This window comes from Seriola dumerili, unplaced genomic scaffold, assembly GCF_002260705.1.
Source record: "Seriola dumerili isolate Sdu_G_001 unplaced genomic scaffold, Sdu_1.0 BDQW01000056.1, whole genome shotgun sequence".
Taxonomy (NCBI): Eukaryota; Metazoa; Chordata; class Actinopteri; order Carangiformes; family Carangidae; genus Seriola; species Seriola dumerili.
This window is the reverse complement of record NW_019174311.1, coordinates 5,543,954-5,558,048: the sequence shown is the minus strand read 5'-3', so window position 1 is coordinate 5,558,048 and position 14,095 is coordinate 5,543,954.

The window sequence follows — 14,095 nt, the reverse complement described above, 5'->3', positions numbered from 1 at the left end:
CGCTGCTCCACTGGCTTTCAGTGGACTAAATGGAGGAGGCTGAAGAGGCTCTGTGTGTGTACAAAATGACTGCAGAAATGAGGACACACAAAAAAATAAATAAATAAAGGGAAGATTAGCTGTGCTTCCGGTGTCTCAGCCCTCAGAGTTGGAGTCTATTTTGAAAAACTATCTCGGTGATGGGACAGACACATTTTAACAGATGAGAAAAGACACTTTTGTTGTTGTTGTGACCAGGAGCATAAACTCAAAACGGCTCAACGCTGGTCTGCGGAGTGTTATTTATGTGGCTGGTTCTCCATGCCAGTCAAAGTGTTATGAGGCATATTTAAAAAGCATAAGATAACGCCTACCTAATTCAGGCTCACTGCTAATGGGAGAATCTGGTTTGTAGTTTCAAAAATTCCTGGGAAGATTTGTAGCATTGCATTGTTGACAGTTTTTCAACAATTCTCAAATGGTATGCAGTTTTGAAAAATGCCTTTCATATCATTTTCCCAGAAGTCACTGAGATTTTTGACTACTGTAATATGCCTGTGGATTTCTCTCGTTTGCAACAATCCAATGTAGCACTCCCAACCTGACTATTCTTCCAAGATGACTCTAGTTTTTGTGTCATACCCTCTTGTTAATCTATTGACCTCCAATAAGCAGCACTTACTGTAGGTTACTATGACTAGGGAGCAAAAATTGGACCCTTTTCTGAGCTTAAATCTTTGGCTTCATGGTTATGTGTGTGTGCAGCCTTGATCTCTGTGCTTCTAACCATAAAGCAATAATGATTTAAGTGCTTGTGATGCAAGGTAACCAGTGTGGCAATAAAAACGCAGCTTTGTGATTACTGTCATGCTATAAGTGCTCCATGGACATCCACGTTATAGACTGAAACCACCTCTGCTGTACAAAGAGGCTGCTGATGTGTGTTTGCCCCTCCTCCTCCGTGTAAGTAGCCACTGGTGTATAAAATAACCAATGGTGACGTTGTGCTAGGAAAAAAGATCAGAGTTTGTGAATAATAGGAAGCAATGGTCTTTGAGTTGGAGATGCTAGACTTTGCTGTCAACTTAACATAATCATAATAATAAAAAAAATAAAAAAAATAGCATTGAGGCAGCAGGACTTGCTTGAATTGCTTGTGTGAGTTAAAATTGGAAATGTACTTCGAAAGTCTCGCAATCATCTTGTAAAAAGGGCTAGTGTGTGGGGGGGAAAGGAAATGATGTGGGACTAAAGGAGAACAAGTAATCAAAATGCACAGGCTGGCCCTGTCCAAAGAAAGCTATTTTTCCATTCTTCTTCTTCTTCTTTTTTTTTTTTTTTTTTTTTTTTTTTTTTTAGCATGATGTGAGTCCCAGTGTTGTTTTGGAAATATCTTCCTGAAAATGGTTGTAGCGTCTTTATGGAGCTGTGGACTGCCCCTGGTAGTCGGAGGAACTTAAAGTGGTGATTTGCACAAAGGCTTCCAGTTCATGTTCACACACCAAATTCCTCAGCATTGCCTAGCAACAATTCAGCGTAGGAAACACAGAGACTGGCTCTTGGGTTGGTTGTGTAGACAGAGACGGTTGGCTCACAAGCAGACATCCCCACATTCATTATTACAGCATCAGTTCTACGTTTATTACCAGGCTCGGTTTGAAAAGGAAAAAAAACAACAAAAAAAAAAAAAAACATTTCTTGATATGTTCCTTTGGGTTTTGGGATGTGATGCCGGGCCTTCTGACGATGGGATTGACGGGCGGCTCACGGACCATGTCAGTTAATATGCAGCCTTTGTGTTGTAGTCAGTGTGTGGTACAATGGTGCAGTCAAACTCCTAAGCATGTCCTATTAAAGTTGTATGATTGTACATACCGTCTCTTGTTTTATAATCATTGTAAGATATCTTCAAAGATGTCACATGAAAATATTGTTGATGTGAGTATTTATTTGGTAGCTATTTTTGCCCCTTTTTTTTTTTTTTTTTTATCTACATGTACATTTGTTTAAGATCAATTTTGGAAATTTTACTTTTTTTTTTTCTTTTTTTGTTTGTTTTGTTATTTTGTTTTTCTGCTGTGTTAAATAAAGCTTGCCCTGTCTGGCACCCTCAACTTGTTGTTCTCCTGTCATTTAAGCCTTAAATCACAAACAGAGTGTGTCTCTATTATTTCATGTTGTTCTCACAGTTTGACTCCATATTGCGTTTGGCTTTTGTGATGCCTCTTACAGCAACATAACACTGACTGTCTCACATCTGTTGTTCTCTTACCTCCAGCCTTTACACATCATTATGACATATTGATTATGATTTATACTCTCATCAAACAGTTGCACTGGATCGATCAAAAAGTATGTTTCAAAAATATAAAAATAGTTAAAACACCCTGATGCTCATTTAGTTCATACCCTCCTGTCATTTCCCTGCTCACATTCTCCTCAAAGTGCTGTAATGAAAGTGAACAGATGTCTCCAGCAGTGTATCACTTCAATAATCTCTGTAGGAAGCGAGGTGCTTATCTTTTTCACTCTATCAGTGCTAATAATTCCTTTAACAAGCTTTGTGTCACTGCATGCATGCAGAGCTTGTCTCATTAAGGATGGAGCAAATTTAAATCAGGATGGATGGGGGATTACTGTCATTTTCTATTACTTCAACCAGTAAGATCATAGTCCCTGATGATCAGGGAGTTATAATCACGGACGGAGGAAAGAAAAACATATCAGAGTCAGATGTGTAACCGACAAATGATTAAAGTGATAATATGATATATAGATAGGAAGGTTTTGATATTCACTACTTACAAAACCATAGATAGATAGATAGATAGATAGATAGATAGATAGATAGATAGATAGATAGATAGATAGATAGCCTTTGGCACACATTCAATCTTACAGGTTGTTTGGAAATCTTTCACAGACACTTCTGAAGACGCCCGCGACTGCTGCTCTCATCTGTCTTCAAACACACCACATCTGGTCTCTGCCAGCTGCAGAGGCGTCGGAAACTGGCCTGATGCCACAGAGTGTGGCAGAGGTGCCAACAGCCCAATGAGGCTATGTGCCCTCACATTGCCTCTTCTTCCTGCTGCTGCTGCTGCTGCTGTAACTCAACTCTAACTAGTGCCTCTTGGCTCTAATGACACTGTGCATGTAACAGTGACCAATTCATGACAAACATGTTAGCAAACAGTTGCTTACTTACTCATCCAGCTGTTACGAAGCAACATAATCATTCATTTGGAGTCGTGTCTCTGGTCGTCCTGTGAATGTAAGGCCAATGTTGAGTCTTTGTTTCACCCTCCACCAGCTCAGAGAGGACCTGAGAGGAACTGCGGAGCTGGGTGACAATTTTCTGAGTTCATCACGAAGAGTAACTCTTGCTCAGCTCAAACAACATTTTCCCCAAAAGAGTTTTGTTTCATGGTAATGTGATCAGAGAGGGAACCAATCTTCCAACCACATTTCGCTGGGTATTCATATGGTTTCTTGTCAGATGACTCTGAGAGAAGCTGTCCATTGATGTGACGTCAAATTATGTGACGAGGCAAACCTCTGTCTCAGGATAAACAACGTGGTTGTGCTGGTGTTGAACACCTGAACTGTTACAGGTAAAAACAGATCTCAACGTGTTTTCCACCTTTGCTACAACACTGTTTCTGTTGAAATGAAACCGTACATTCAGAAACTGGTGCGAGGACGTTGAACCTGAGCTGAGGGCAGAACTCGTACAGAAAATCTCTTGCTGCTTTTTGCTAAAAACACTCGGCTGCTAAAAACAAAATTAGTCATGGGTGAGCTGAATGCTGGAACACCTGAGGTAGAGGCTGACATTGTACACATGCAGGCGCACACACTGGGTGTGAGGACATGTAAATGGGCCACATACGCTGCTAGTCATAGTAAATTAGGCCAACATCTGGACAGGCACAGAGAGTTCAATTGCCCACTCAGCTGTGGCTTGTACCTCGAGGGCTCGGTTAAGGAGAACTGGCATCATGGCACAGTCCAGTGAGCTTTCAGGATCAACCCTGCCATTTTGTTAAAACTTTGCCATACACGGCCAACTCAGAAAAGTTCTTTGTCTGCTACACAAACAGTGGGTCACTTTGACCAAGGATTACTGTGTCGCCGTGGACAAAAGCTGGAGAGGGAGAGCATTATACCCACACAAAGCCAATTTAATGGGCTGTAAAAACACAGTGGATTAATTCTGATTCACACACATTTTCAGCTAATCAGAATATCAATTCACATCACAAAATTAAATTCATAAGAGTGGTAACATCATCATCTTCCCGGTGATATTTAAATGGATTCATTAAAATCTAAATTGATGCTGGAAGATGCATCATCAGGCATTTTCCTATTCTTTGTAGTTTCCATGATTATATTCTACTTCAAATATATGTGTGACCAAAAAAAGAAGCAGCAATCCGACTGCTGAGTACAATGAGTCAGAGTTCAGGCCGGACTGGACTGGACTGCTTCTTGCGTGTTTGGACGGTGTTGTACAAAGGGTGATCTGAGGGGAGTTATGTAGCGTTGAGCAGACAGCCCTCAGTGCTGTTGTGTAATATTAACATCACGTCCTGGGTCCTCAGATAACTCTCTGCAGGGACACAACAACACAACGGCACACTCCAGAAGTAACCTGTCACTTGTTGTGTGCAGGCAGATTCAAATCTCTCAAAAACAGAAGAAAAAAAAGGAAAAAGAAACGCCGCTCACGAATGAATCGTGTGCATCCGTCTACCTGCATCTGTGCAGATATAAACTGTATGCTGAGCTTTGATTACTGATGAGGTGTGATGAGGTGTCGAGTCCTGCAGTGTGTGCTCTCTCTCTCTCTCTCTCTCTCTCTCTCTCTCTCTCTCTTTTACAGACAAACAGACACCAGATTCTCTGCCTCTGCCGCAGTGCAGGGCAGGGCCAGAATATCCAAACCCATCAGTTTCCTATTCAACCAGTTTCACTCACAAAAGGGGCAGTATAACAGGATTTACCAGGACATGATCACCACATTCCTATTATGCCTTTTATCCTCACCATTTCTATTCAAGCTCCTGCAAAAGGCTGGAACTAAAATCTAGATTTTTTATTTTTTTTTATTTAATGATGCTCTTTTCGGATGCAGAGTAAAATATTGGATTGAGGTTTTGGAGATGAGTGTCTGTGGATGGAAGACAAAATATTCTCTCAACAATATATCATTACTTCACTTGTTGCTGACTTTGATAAAAAAAAGGAACGTCACATCCTCCGGATCATTGTTTCACACACACACACACACACACACACACACACACATACAACAACAATAACTGTCTACCTGAACAAATCTTTACTCGGCATCTTCAGGCTCAGTGAGGACTAAACACTGTGTTACAGCTCCTCCACCACCCCCACCTCTCTGTGTGTGACCCCTGACCCTAAACTCCCTCCTGTGGCTAAACCTACGGCTCCCCTAGCGCTCTCTCTTGACCTTGTGTTTCCCTGGCAGCACCACCAATGAGCTCAGTCAAATGTGAGCAATTGTTTAATGTTCCCTGTGGCCACGGTGGGAAAGCACAAGTTGTTCCTCTGACACTGACTGTTGTTTTTCAAAAGGAATGGAGAAATTGTTGTGTTGTGTTGCGTTTAGGACACATCCTTATGCATTAACCAGGACGGGGCAGAAACGTGTCTCTGGCACCAGACGTGCAGGCTGGGTGAGTAATCACCTGTTTGTTCTAATCCTTATGCACTACTTGTGTGACTTAGCATAAAGTGCTCTGAAGCAAGTTTTTAGTGCTACATGTAAAGGACTGCAGATGAAAGGTCTGGTGAAATACATCAGTGTTTATGTTTCATTTAGTAAATAGTTCCTTGCAAATAAATAATAGCCGATATAAAAAATGTCACCCTTGTATTTTTAGAGTGTCTTTGTTTATTAGGTTGTGTTGTTCAGAAGATGTTCCCCAACGAGTGCACCAATCTGAACCTTACATCCAAAACATAGACACACACACACACACACACACACACACACACACACACACAACCACACACACACAAACATGCACATGCTCTCTGCCTTTCTTTGTGATCACTGGGCAACCGCACACAAAGGCCGAGGCGTGCTCTGCTGTGCACAATGTGACACTGTCTGAGTACAAGAGGGTAAGGAAGGAGGAGCACACACACACACACACACACACACACACACACACACACACACACACACACACAGTGGATTTGGCTATGGGCCATGACCCGCGTGTGTTTGCACAAGCCAAAATAACATGGAGAGATGCGGTACAGCGGCCATTAGCCCCGTCCCCTCAGATGCGCCAGTGGAGAAATAGCGGGGTCCGATGCTTTGTCCTTCATGCTGATTAAAATACTAGATTAGGTCAGCTGTGGCAGACTGAGTGTACAGCAGTGATAATTACTCCATAATTACACCATATTGTGTCTCTGCTGTGTTTCACCACCATCATTTTACTCTTTACTCTGCTGTCATGTGCATGAGCACCACTTTAATTGTACACATCAAGACACTGAATCTAAATCTGGCAGCCTAAATTGCTGGATGAACCTGCTCTGTATCATCAGCAACCATTAAAAGGAGCAGTGCATTCCTCTAAAGAGAGTGTGTCTCCATCAGTGATCAGCTTGCATGCGTGTGCATGCATGTGTGCAACTGTTATCCTTAAGGTCCCTGCAGCTATGAGAGAAGTATTAGCAGTGGGGGGAAGGATGGGAGACAGACAAAAGGGAGGCCGAGGGTACTGCAGGCAGCACTCTGCTCATTTTTGTCTCAGCCACTCCTCTTTAGGGAACCATGGCTACAGGCGGGAGCATGTGCCTTTAGTGGTTTGAGGGAGTGTGAGGTGTGTGTTCAGCTTAGCCCTTGATGCACACAGGGCCCTCCCGCTGAGCAATAACTCTCTTGCTCTCGTGCTTGGGGGGTTGGGCAAAGTGAAATACGAAGATGGAGAGAGAGCAGAGCCTGGGGGGGAGGGTGAGAGAGGAGATGGGAGGACATCCTCTCTCGCTCACTCACTCACTCAATATCTTTTAGACTAAACTTCATGTCTATTTTACCTCAAAATGAAGTGGAGCGATGCTACATGCTCGTCCTGCTGCAGCAGCTACGGACGCTGAAGTGTTAAAAGAGGAGGGGTGGATCTAAGAGAAAACACTGAGCCAAGCAATGACATTGATCCTAAGTGACAAGGGAGCTGTTAAAGCACCGAGAATACACACACTAGAGGGATGTTCTTGCATGTACATACTCAAAGGGGGAACTGAAGCATAGAGCCAATGCAGATTACATAAGCACTGCATTGGGAAGAGGTCTTTGCTGGCTGGAAAGCATCCACAGGAAACTAAAACAAGCCAAGCTGGAGCAAAGATGTGAAGATGAAACAGACAACCTGATGAGAGAGGCTTCTGTGGTCACTCTTTCTTACAGAGAACACAAGCCGACACGGCTTTGTTATCAATGTCGGAATTTAACTTGCATTTGATGCGGCAATCTGCAACACTTTCAGTGCATGGAAATGTTGTCATGACAACAACAGGTAGCACATCTGTAATAAAAGCATGTTTCCTTACTTTTCCTTTTTTCTTTTTTTCTTTTTTTTAGACGAAAGGAAGGGGATGACGTACAATGCATGGATTTTGAAAGGAGGCGGTGGAGCTGCAGAGATGCCTTTTCAAAGAAAGTGTATCAGTCCTGTTTTACCATCCAACTGCAGTGTGGGTTTGTTGTCTTACAGTATAACGGCAGCATCAAGAGCCTGGTGTAGATAGACTGTATGAGCCTCACTTACTGACTCGCAGCAGTATCTTCCCCCAGCACATGCAGTACAAATACTGAAGCAACCTGATGCTACAGTGAACATGAGTCCTGCATGCCAGACTCTGGGTGGATGTGGCCTTTAGCCTACTGCCAACCTGAGCATCCTTGCAGCCTCTGCCAACACAATTAGTCCATGCACTTGCTCATCTTTTGGCCGGAGTTTAAGGTTGTGACATTTCTAATTAATCTGTCCAACAATCACACTTGCACCAGCATCTGCAAATATTCCATTCGCCTCTCATTTATTTCTCTTTAGAAAATGATACAAATGGCAAATCCTAAAATGCATTTCTCAAGACATAAAATTTTGACCTCTGACCTCCTGCAGATTAACAGGTGGGAGTTCATATCCGTGAGACTAGCAGACTGGAAAGTCCGGTGGATGGTTTCATATTTTAAATCTATTCTATATTTAACTCATATCTTACCTAAACATTCTGTTTGGGACAAAGTGAGATTAAAAATTGCTGGTGGGGGGATCAATATTTCAGAGATTAAAGAAGAAAAGTGCAGGTCAGTGATCCTGTTTGATGTTCCTATCTGGCAGGAGAATATCTCAGTATAATGAATATAAACCCGCTGGTTGTTTGGGTACCTGTTAGGGACCCAGCAGTGAGGCAACAAGAACACAGGAACTGTTGAAAAAAACTGGGGTTTATTTAGAAAAATATTATAACACAAGAGTATAATAATGAGGTCTATAAAAGAGGTCAACAAATATATCTGTATTCAAGATAACAACTAAAAAAAACATGTTAACTGAACAAACTGACCCAACACAATGAGACATGAGACATGAGACATGACAAAACATATAGTGGCTTAACACACAAAGGGGTAAACAAAATGGACGCCAACTATAACTAAATATTAAGCAAAGCGAACTAAAAATGTGATATTAAATGTTTAAGTGTAATTGACTACAAGTGATATTATTTGGGTGTGGTTGACTGCTAGTGAAAAGAACCTGTGTTGATAACTGATGAGGTGAATTAGGATTGAAATGATATTCCCCTGTGTGGCCGTGGCCATCGCACTATTAAAGTCTTTAAAAAAAAGGCGGAAGAGAAAGATAAAATAAGTTTTTAATGCAGTCTGTTACTATGCAACACATCAGCTCCAAAGACATTCCTGTGGAGGATTTTCATCGCCCTCTGTCTGTGTCCTCCCTTTCAAAACTGTGTCTTCTTTTTTTTTTTTTTTCTCTCTCTGTTTCCTCTTCCTCTCTTCTTTGACTTGCATATTCCTGGGGCTGTTTGATCCACAGCTGGTTGGAGGGAGTCTTTGATAAGTAAATATGCATTCTCTGCGAGCTGCTATCCTTTCTGCCTGCACACTGACCGTTAGAGGCTCCTCTGCGACAGGAATGACTGTGCCACACTGGCAATATTTAAATGCTCACTCTCTCCCTCCTCTCCATCTCTAATTGCTGAGATGGCTTTTGATATTCAAAGGGCCTCTTGAGTAGAGACAAAATATTCATAGATCCACACTGTGTTTAACTAATGTGTTACATCGTATTACATGATATCCTCGTTTTCAAATGTTTTGTAATATTCGTTTTAAATACAAAACAAATATTTTCAGTCATGAAATGAAGGACTTGGCCTTAGATTGCGTTTGCTGTTGATTTAGACATGTACAGTGTGTGTGCCAGGAAACTAACTCAGTTTTGAATGTGAAACATATTTTCCTCAAGGATGAACTCTATGCTTCTGCTGAAATTTCCTTATTCTGTTGGATTGTGAGGGGCACGTCTGTTACTTTACTGGGTTGTTGGTATAATCTGATTCTTAACATTGCCCTCTTATCCTGGCTGAAAAAAAGGGACACCAGTGGAGCTATGAATATGAAGATGTACCTCATGACTCACACTGATTTGTGTTGTACAAGGACAAACTGAAGCAGGAATAGTTACTCACACAACATCCTATATCTGACATGATTAAGCTTTCTGTTTGCTTTTATGATTCAGCGTCTAAACTGCTTAGTGAGCTGTTTGTTGCCATAAGGTGCAGCTGTTCCATTTGCTAATTGTAAGAACTCCTGCTGAGCAATCTGCAAGTGTGACATCTCCACATCAACAAACCACGGGTGAAGCAAGGGGCCCACTTCATAACTGCAAGGATTTCCCCCACCTTCACACACTTCATCTTGATGTATTAAAAAAAAAAAAAAAAAAAAAACACTGGTTAGCATCTAGTGATAATTCTACAGATTTAGCCTGATCTTCTTTGAATCTGAACCATGTCTCTGCATGGATGCCCACCCTGCCTCATAGTACACGAAGTAGTTACATCACATATTGTTAAATAAAATCTTTGTGTGGCTCACAGTCTCTGCCAGCAAGTGCACTCAGCTGCAGCAGCCTACACTTTGGCACAGCAATATAAAATATACAGTTGTGCAAGCACAACGTTTTTCTCTGAGCAGATCCATATTTATATTTACACTGTATATTCAGTTTGTGAAGCCATAAAAGCTTTTGCACAGGATTGTGCCTGAGCCCGGTTCTTTTTCTAATCACGATGCTTCCTCTGTGACAGCAGCAATTTGGTAATTTAACGGAAAACAACTGGTTAACACTAATTACTTTCATCTTTCTACTTCAGTCTATCAGTGTAAATAAATGGGGGTGAAATGAGGAGATCCACTATATTTCTATTAGATGTATAATTTGTCCTCAATAACAATATGTCCCAACAACAATATTTTCCATTCACTTAAACTTGTGGTATTCCAAACTGATCTATATGACTGAAGAGATAAAAGGGCTCATTACTATTCGAGCAGTACGACAACTGGTGTCTCAGTGTTGCTCACATACAGTAGAGGTGCCACAGGGTACGACCTTCCCGTGTAAAATAGATCAGGCTGCATTAAAACCAGTATCCAGTATCTTCACCACCACAGATTTCTGCCGGCCTCCATCAAATTTTTATAATGAAAAGAAACATTTTTACCGCTAATGTGAAAAAAAAAAAAGCTCCAGCTGTTCCAGTCGTTCAAAAGAAAGACGGGCCTTGGTAGAGATTCTTGTTTGTAAAATGATAGAAAGGTCATGCTAGTTGCCATGACAGCCACAGCTAATTGCTCTTCTATGAGACAGTCTGAGAGTGGATGGCCAAGGCTGAGGATGCAGACAGGAAGGACAACAAAGGAGTTTGGTATCCCTCAGAGCACCCAGAAAATATTTTCTATCCAGACTGTATTTGCAAGGGTTTTTGTTCGGGTCCTTTTGAATATGTTCATGTTGCTGCACATCCATTTACACTTTCGGATGAATGAGATGGCTGGGTGTTATGTTCAATATGACCAAAAATACTTATCATATGATCACGATAAACAACACTGTTCCTAATTTAAGTTTGGAGAGGTAATTACTGGACATTGTTTTAATCTCCCTCACAGAGGGCAGATGATGGAACTACTATCCTCATATCGTGGAGAAAGTAGGCGCTCGCTAATGAAGAACAGCTTGAGGCACAGCCTTCAATCTGTGACGCTGACAACCCAGCCAAAGACCCCAATAGTTGCCAGCTTTGCTGTTGTGTCCTGTCGGCGAAGTAAGTCAGTAAATCTGTCAGCATTACTAAGAAAAGCAGAGGGTCTGTTCTGCTAAATCAGGCAGACAAAAAGCCATGTAGCCCCAGCTATGAAACAGAGAAGAGAATGTGAGAAACTGCCTCAACAAACACACTCACTCTCACACACACACACACACACAAACACACACGTTCATGTATTCACTAGTGCGTATTCGTACATACTGTACGCACAGATGCAGTCAAGGGCACACAGACAAAAGCCACAGAAGCACAAGCACCCACACACCCACCTTCTATTTTGCTGTTCTTAAGCAAACAGCCTTAGGCGCAGTGAATGAGCATGTCAACGGTGTGGGTTGACATTCTGTCACACAAAGAGTGTGTATGGAGACAGATGCCTCCTCAGCCTCCTCCTGTCCATTTACCTAACACACAAACACGGCCTCGAATGTCCTTGTTTGGCCTTTATGATTTAAATATAGAGATTTTTAATTCAGGGAAGGCAGAGAATCTTTATTTCTGTCAACTTTGGCGTTAAAAGAGGAAACTGGGTGAAGATATAAAAAAAATAAATAAATAAATAAATAAAACATACCTTCAAAGGGTATGCAAAAGTAGGCTACGTCTGGAGGAGTTGATTTCCATTACAGTGGAAGGAGAAGAGTAGCGTGCCCTGCACCCAGATAGGCAGGTATATCTGTGATTGGGAGAGGATGAGAGGATGAGGAGGCAGGCAGGCGATGTGCCAGGGTTTTCCCCACAGCCAGAGACACTCTAATTAAGGAGCACAGTGGGGAGAGGGGGCGAGAACAACAGCTCTGCATTGTCACATAATGATTTTCTTATCATCTCTGGTACAGGAAACACCGCACATCTCTCGCCCGATGGGTACGTGTGTCTGGTTGTTTCTCGGGAGCCCCTCCTGAGCGGCCGTCTAGTCACACCCAGAAACATGAAATCAACCAAGTCTTGTTGCTATTTTCAGTGGCTGGCAGGGGAGTATTCACGCCGTCCTGCCACAACACTGTAGAGCTGCGTTTGATGGAAATGAATGTAAGCAGCTACAGATGTATCCGTTTTAATCCATACACTGAGAGCTTATTTTCACTCTGTCATCAATCCATTTTAGAAGGAGGTTTGTCACTGTGTGTTTAATCCACTCACGATATTGCTGTGCATAATCATTAATACATATTTATAGCTCTTTTAAATTTCTGTAATTCTTTGCCCTTTTTCCCAGATGTCCAGATGGACACTGACAGAGAAGGGAAATACCTGCAGAGAGGGACAAAGAGTCATTGAATTTTAATAGTGTTTGTCATTTTATTTCAATTTAACTAGGAATATAATTTGCGTTTAAACAATAACGCCTGAAGAGATTGTCAGTTGGGAGGATGTCTTCTTATGGAGACATTCCTCAGCCTTTCACATGGAATATTTGATGTTCAAATGTAGGTTACATCCACTGAACTGAAAGTGAATTTTGAAAAGCGGATTTATTTGTCGTGTTTCCTCAGTCATTCTCTGTATATTATGCATGCTCCATGTTTCCTTGCCTGTCTCACAATCTGCTCAACTGCCAATTTTCCACTTATGTTAAAATAACAACGTGTAATGATATGTTCATGAAGTTACAACAGGTGATGCTTTCCATTTACACAACACAGCAGAAAGGAGAAGAAGTGACAGATAAAAACAGCGTTAATACTGAATGATTAAGGCTCAAGAGAAGAAAATGGATGATGATGATGGGAAATGGTTGGACTAAACTGATGAATTACGGGAGAAAAGGCAAAATGGGGGAGGTGGGGGCAGTGGTACATTTGACCAGATGGGTCCTGGTCTGCTTTGTGAGAGCAGCAGATGCCCTGAGATCCTAGGCCATAGAAATGCCCCGAGCCGCTTAACACCATAGCACTGAAGAGAACGAGCCCAATAACTCCACCCAGTCACATGTGCGCTTTCCCTGATAGAAATATAGGTTAAAGGTATTTTTTCATCCCATAGCTCTGTGCTATGGTAGACGCTGAGAAAGCGATCAGCTGGATGTGATACCGGAGAGCCCAGAAAACCAAAAACAGAGCATGTGTGTCAGGCTCTGCTGCATCTAAATACACCACAAGACAATAATAAGCTTTTAGTTACTCTTAGAAACTCTGTTTGCAGTATTTTGTATTTAGTGATGGCTACTGTAAGACACTTGCTACACATTTAACATGAGTAGACATGCAAATGACCTCAATTAAAAAGAATAGCAGATGAGCCACTAATTCTTTCGCCTTTATTAATCTTTTAAATTGAATCTGCGTCTGTATGCGCATGTCATCGCCTCTGCTTACAGTATTTGCCATCAGAAATCCACAGATGATCAGTTCAATGTGGTCAAACACAGGGCGACGTCCGTTCTCTCCATCGTACAGATACAGTAAATGCTGCTGCTGCTAAAGCTGCCCCGGGCACCATAGAAACACATGACTCATCATCTACAGCAGATGCTCTGCTCCTCTCACTGACTTTGGGCAATGAGGTTTGGGAGGTGCTGCGGGACTGTGGGTTTGTGATGATGTTACAGCTGCATACCAAGCAGACGCCATCACACAGTTTTCTTTGAGGGGAGCATCACCCTCTAGTGGACCAGAGGGGGAAAAGGCAAGATACAAAAGTACTAGTTAGTAGCTGATGAATTCAGAGCACTGCTGACACTTTGTTTGACGCT